General features: G+C 55.9%; 1 protein-coding gene across 1 annotated transcript in view; it reads right to left on the reverse strand.

Moving 5' to 3' along the window:
* Positions 1-6,926, reverse strand: part of SYNDIG1 (synapse differentiation inducing 1) — a 99,767-nt gene extending 92,841 nt beyond the window's left edge. The window contains exon 1 of the mRNA XM_029068217.1: positions 6,587-6,926. The gene's annotated coding sequence lies outside the window, so the exon portion shown is untranslated. The remainder of the gene's footprint in view (positions 1-6,586) is intronic.

The raw sequence follows: 6,926 nt of genomic DNA on the forward strand, positions 1-6,926 counted from the left end.
CCTGCTGTGAGACCGTGGGCAAATCACTTAACTTCAATTTGCCTCAGTTTCCTCATCTGTAAAATGGGGGCTTGATACTTGTTTTTCTACCACATAGACTGATTACAAGATAATCAGATAGACCACAGTCCCTGTCCCTCATGGAACTGTCTGACCTGATTATCTTGGCTCCGTGTAACTCAGGGCTTAGTGCAGTGCTCAGCTTATAGTAAGTGCCTAAATTTCAAATTATCATTAATAATAATGATGATATTTGTTAAGCTCTTACTATGTGCATAGCACTGCTCATTACTATTATCATCATTACTATTATGGAGACAACATAAAAATACTTACAACTGGGCAGTCAAAATTAATAAATTAAGTAGGAATACAAAAATGAGTGTTAAGAAGGGTGTAGGTAAATTCATAAGTACCAGGGTATTTTACTGAGAATATTTTGTTTTACTTTCAGCACTGCCCATGAGTAAATTCCAGGAACTACAGGTTCCAAGGACTAGAGGTCTCAGTGCTCATTCATTCAGTTCCTTCAGTTGTATTCACTGAATGTTGACTGTGTGCAAAACACTGTAATAATAATAATAATGTAGGTATTTATTAATCGCTTACTATGTGCCGAGCTTTGTTCTAAGAGCTGAGGTAGATACAGGGTAATCAGGTTGCCCCACGTGAGGCTCACAGTCTTAATCCCCATTTTACAGATGAGGTAACTGAGGCACCGAGAAGTTAAGTGACTTGTCCAAAGGCACCCAGCTGACCGGAGGCAGAACCGGGATTAGAACTCTTGAGAGTACTATACAAACAACAAACAGATACATTCCCTACCCACTACGAGCGCACTATCTAGAGGGCTGAAGCGCTAGTGAGATAGTCTGGGGCCTTAAGCAACATTTCTTCAATTGAAAACTTTTGAGACCAGAAGACCGCTTTGATCCATCTGAGCACTTTCCCCCAAAATTACTTTACACAGTTCGATCTATATTCTTATTGAATTTGTCCAAATATATTGAGAATGAATACATCGCTGAGACTATTATTACACTATATTATTGGGAATAAACACCATCGTCTTCTCTAGCCAGCCTTAAGTCTCTTAAAATAGACCCAGAGCTAGTCTCACATTCCTACTTGGCACTTTGTCAGGCATGTTGATAATCCTTTGTTCTAGAGCGCCGAGCTGATTTAACAGCTGACAAGCCCCTTGGGTGTCTGTGGAAAGTCAGAGCCCCCTGGGCAGAGTGCCAGGCCCTTCCTGAGAGGTGGCACTCTTTTACCCAATGTCTTAGTAGGTTTGCTAGGATTCCCTGTGGCCGTGCACATCTGAGAAGGGTTGAGGAGGGAGGAAGTTCTGGGCCATCACTGAATATCTCCCTCCTTCTCAGGCACCTGTGAGCAGAGGAGGGCAGCAGAGAGTGAGACACTCAGGACAGAATTAAAACAATTGTGGTTTTGGTTAAGCACTCACTATGTGCCAAACAATATACCAGCAGCATGGCTTAATGGAAAGAGCTGGGCTTGGGAGTCAGATGAGGTATGTTCTAATGCAGGCTCCACTACTTGTCTGCTGTGTGACCGTGGGCAAATCACTTAACTTCTCCATGCCTCAGTTACCTCATCTGTAAAATGAGGATTAAAACTGTGTGCCCCACGTGGGACAACTTGCTTACCTTGCATCTACCCCAGGGTTTAGAACAGTGCTTGGCACATAGTAAGTGATTAACACATACCATAATTATTATCATTATTAATTATTACTAGGTGCTGGAGTTGATAAACATAAGCATTTTGGACACAGTCCCTGTTGCACATGGGGCTCACCATAGGAGAGAGAACAGAAGGACCTGGGTCCTAATCCCAGCTAGACTACTTATCTGCTGGGTGACATTGGGCAAATCACTTCACTTCTCTGTGCCTCGGTCACTTCATTTGTAAAATGGGGATTAAGACCACGAGCCCTTTGTCCAACCTGATTAACTCGTATCTGCCCTAGTTCTAGAATCATCAATGCTGGCATCAGTAAGACTCAGAATTGTCAGCTGGGATGGGGGAAGGGTCTGGGGCAGCAAACAAGGTTGCCTGGTTGGGCCACCCAGCAGCACTCACTCTGGCTTTGCTGGACTGTCATTCTCCAACTGTATTCCCCTCTCTGCTCTCTGGGTGGCCTCTCAAGCTTTGCCTCTGGGGAAGCAGCGTGGCCTAATGAATAGAACATGCACCCAGGAGTCAGAAGGACTAGGGTCCTAATCCCATCTCCACCCTTTGTCTGCGGTGTGACCTTGAGCAAATCACTTAACTTCCTTGGGCCTCAGATACCTCACCTGTAAAATGGGGATTAAGACTGTGAACCCCATGTGGGCAAGAGCTAGGGTCCAACATGATTATCTTGTAACTACCCCAGCGTTTAGGACTGTACCTGTCACATAGTAAGCACATAACAAATACCACAATTATTATTATTATGATGATTATTATTCTGGGAGGGTCTGCCCGGGATGTCGTAGTCTGGGGCCTGAGGTTTCTGGATGAGTACCACAGTCAGGGGAGCTAGCACTCTTGGTTGTACTTCAATCGTGGTGGCACGTGTGGCTGGAATCCATGCAGCAACAATTTAGTAACTGCCCGTTTGTTGCGAGCCTAAGTCTTCACCAGTGGAAAACAGCGGGATCCGAGGGGTCGAGAGCAAAAAGTTGGAAGGGGGCCGGATGGATTTCTGGCTATTCTCCAAATGCAAATGCCACCTCTCCCTCACAGTAGAACTATGGAGAGTGAGACTGGTCCACTTGGCAAATAAGGCAGAAAGAGCTTGCCCTTTGGCACCAAGTTCTCCACTCCAGGCCTCTGCAGCATTGGTCCTGGGGAAGGCTTCTCTGGACTTGGGCCCAGGAAGGCTAGCACAGATCCGACAGTCTGCCCTCCCATTCTCCAGTACCCAGCTGACAATGTGTGAAGGACTGATAGTGACATGGGAACATCCCTCTTTCTCCTCCACCCCGTCACCCTTCCGTCTTTACAACCCACCTGCACTCCTATAGTCTTGCCCTCCTAGGCCAAAGGGTACCATGGTGATGGACTGACTTGGTACCTGGCCACAACCCCCGCTTCAGACCAGGATGTGTCAGAGCTGAGGCACAGGAAGTCAGCTCCATCTGGACTAGAGGCCCAGCAACCATCTCTGAGATGAGAAGCTTTGTCATCCTCTGAATTTTCCTTCGAAACTGACACCATCATGGCCCTGGGACCCGAGACCTCTGAGCCCACCGGGGTCTGCACCCCAGTGATGCTCAGAGGGCCAGGTGTCAGCAGCCATCCCCCCTTACAACCTCCCAAAAGCCCAGCATAACCCAAGACATCATCTTCGCTCCCACCTTATCCTCAGAGCCCATAGTGATGATTCGAGGCAAGCCTGGCAGGCAGCTCAGAGGTGGGTCAGACCATCCTGGTGGGGAACAAATGCTCTTTCCAAACTTCGCAGGGCAAATATGCTTGTGAAGGGAGGCAAATAGCCAGCCTTCTCATGACTTTTTCCCTGAAGCCAGACAAAGCCGGAGCACTCAACCCGGACCCCGGCAGCTTGTCAGACCTCCTCTGCCGCTGGACTTCAAAGAAGGCCCTGCCGGACTCCCAGTTGAATATTCAATCCCTTTTAACCTCCACCACAAGGATCCTCTGCTAACGGGCCAGTGGAAGGGTCAACCCACTACCGTGGGTTCATTTGGGTCTAGGAATACCGGTCCGCAGGGATCTGCGATGTAAAGGGCAGGCGCTCCTCACAGCTTGAGGGTAACTCTGCCTCGAGGACAATCCCTGCATTCTCATTCCTTCTTTCATTCGATTGTATTTATTGAGCACTTAAGGGGTGCAGAACACTGTCATAAGCACTTGGAAGGTACAATTGGGCAACAGTTAGAGTCAATTCCTGCCCAACAAGGGGTTCCTTCCCTGAACGCGGGGCAAGGGTGGGGGGAAGGGGCTGGAAAGGGAATGGGGGGATGTGAGGGGCGGTCTCCGGTTTTTGCAATGAACCAGCTCCTCCCCCACCGTGTCCAAAGAATCCCTAAATCATCCCCAGCCTTTCCCCCCACCGCACTAGGGCCCTTCCTCCCCAGGGCAATGTAAGAGGTGGAGGCATAATAATAATAATAATGTTGGTATTTGTTAAGCGCTTACTATGTGCAGAGCACTGTTCTAAGCGCTGGGGTAGACACAGGGGAATCTGGTTGTCCCAGGTGGGGCTCACAGTCTTAATCCCCATTTTACAGATGAGGCAACTGAGGCACAGAGAAGTTAAGTGACTTGCCCACATTCACACAGCTGACAAGTGGCAGAGTCGGGATTCGAACCCATGACCTCTGACTCCAAGGCCCGTGCTCTTTCCCCTGAGCCACGCTGCTTCTCTAGTCCCCCACCGCTGGTCCCCCACCCCAGCCCACCCTAAGGGCCAGCGGGCCCCGTCCTGGTCGCCCGTCCGGGAGAGCGCCGTCCATGCGGGCCCCCGCCTCTCTCCCCTCTGGCAGCCGCCGCAACTCCTGGACGCCTCTGCCAGCCATCACCACACACCCTCTGCCAGCCACCACCACACACCCCCTGCTCCTCGTGGAGAGACATCACCGGCTGACCCGCAAGGGGACGAGGGTCACCTCGGGGCCCGGGGATGGACGGGGGAAAGGGAGTGGGAGGGCTGGGGCAGGAGGGGGGGGAGGAGGGAGCTTGGGGCAGGAGGGAGAGGGGAGGGGCAGGAGGGAGAGGGGAGGGGCAGGAGGGGGAGGGGAGGGAGGCTGGGACGTGAGGGGGAAGGGAGGGGGAGGGGAGGGGGAGAAGAGAGGGAGTTTAGGGCGAGGGGGGCGGGGGCAAGAGAGGGAGGCCTGGGGCAGGAGAGAGAGGGGAAGAGGGGCCCTGGAGCAGGAGGGGGAGGCGAAGAGGAGGAAGTGGGTAGGAAGGGGCAGGGGAAGGGGGGGACCAGGGACAGGAGGGAGAGGGGAAGAGGGGCCCTGGCGCCGGAGGGGAAGGGGAATAGGGGCCCTGGGGCAGGAGGGGGAGGGAAGGAGGAGGTCCGGGGCAGGAGGTGGGGGTTGCTGGGGCAGGACTCCAGCGTGTTTCCTCACGCGTGGTGCAGGGCGCAAGTGATGGGACAGTGGGCGAGATCACCGACCTCCCCCACCCCCCTCCCCCCGCCCCCCGCAGTCACCAATCCTCCCAGCTCCACCCCTCCAGTCCCCCCGCAGCTTTAAAGGAAAGCACTGAGTTCCCAGCAGCGGGGCGACGGGGCGGGGGACGGGTCCCCGGATAGAGCGGCAACCCCCCCGCCCCCCCGCCCCCCGCCCGAGGACCCCTCCCCCACCCCCCTCCGCGCCCCCGCTAGTTCCCCGCGCCTGTCCGTCTCTGCCGTCCGAACGGGAACGCAGACAAGTTTCTTCTCAGCCATGGCGGGGCGGAGGGGGGCGGAGGGGGCCCGGGGGCCCGAAGGGACGGAATGGGGTGGCGGGAGGAGAGGGCCGAGCGGGCCCCGGGGGTCCGGCGGGAGGGAGCGTCCCGAAGGGGCAGAGAGGGCAGAGAGGGCTTCCAGCCTGGGGCTGCAAGCCCTGGGCATCCAGCTTCCAAACCTCCCCAACCCCAAACACACACACGCACGCAAACACACACAAACACGCATACACACACACCCCGGAGACCATCCCCCAACACCCCAGAGAACATCTCTAAGCACCCTACTGACACCCCAGTGAGGATCTCCGAGCACCGCAGAGAGCATCTCCGAGCACCCCAGAGAGCATCTCTGAGCACCCCGGAGAGCATCTCCCAGCACCCCAGAGAACATCTCTGAGCACCCCAGAGAGCATCTCTGAGCACCCCGGAGAGCATCTCCCAGCACCCCAGAGAACATCTCTGAGCACCCCGGAGAGCATCTCCCAGCACCCCAAAGAACATCTCTGAGCACCCCAGGGAGCATCTCTGATCACCCCGGAGAGCATGAAAGCATCTCTGAGCATCCCGGAGACCATCTCCCAACACGCCGGAGACCATCTCCTAGCACCCCAGAGAGCATCTCCGAGCACCCCGGTAGAGCATCTCTGAGCACCCCGCAGAACATCTCCCAGCACCCCGGAGAGCATCTCCTAGCAGCCCAGAGAATATCTCCGAACACCCCGGAAAGCATCTCCCAGCACCCCGGGGACCATCTTCCAGCACCCCGGAAAGCACCTCCCAGGACCCCGGAGAGCATCTCCGAACACCCCCATCTCCCAGCACTCCGGAGAGCATTTCCGAGCACCTCGGAGAGCATCTCCGAGTACCCCGGAGAGCATCTCCAAGCATCCAGGAGAGCATCTCTGAGCACATCCGAGACCATCTCCGAGCATCCCAGAGAGCATCTCCAAGCAACCCGGAGAGCATCTCTGAGCAGCCCAGAGAGCATCTCGGAGCGTCCCCGACAGAGGCAGCACGGGAGGGGAAGCCCTGCCTCCCGCCCCTTTCCCCGAAACAAATCTGGTGGCTCCGCGGTCTCCCAGCCCCCTCTGCCTCCTCTGGTCCCTCCGGCCCCCGCAGCCCATCCCGCTGCCCTCCCCGGCCCCCGCAGCCCCGGACCCACCTCCGTCCGCTGCCGACATCTCCGGCCGCCGGAGCCGGTGCCGGTGCTGGAGCCGGTGCCGGGCCGAGCGAGAGGGAGGAAGGGAGATGGGGTAGGGAGTCCGGGAGATGGGAAAATCAGGAAAGCAGGAAAACGGTCCCGGCAGCCCCCCAAGCGCTCCCGGTGGCTGGCAGCCGAGCTGCAGCAGCGCTGGGAGCCCGGGGGCCGGGGCACGATGGGCAAGGGCAGGATGGGCCAGGGCAGGACGGGCCAAGGCAGGACGGGCCAAGGCAGGACCGGCCAGGGCAGGATGGGCAAGGGGAGGAAGGGGCGCGACGGGCGCGGGGACCGAAATCGCCCC

Source organism: Ornithorhynchus anatinus, chromosome 1 (assembly GCF_004115215.2).
Source record: "Ornithorhynchus anatinus isolate Pmale09 chromosome 1, mOrnAna1.pri.v4, whole genome shotgun sequence".
NCBI lineage: Eukaryota > Metazoa > Chordata > Mammalia > Monotremata > Ornithorhynchidae > Ornithorhynchus > Ornithorhynchus anatinus.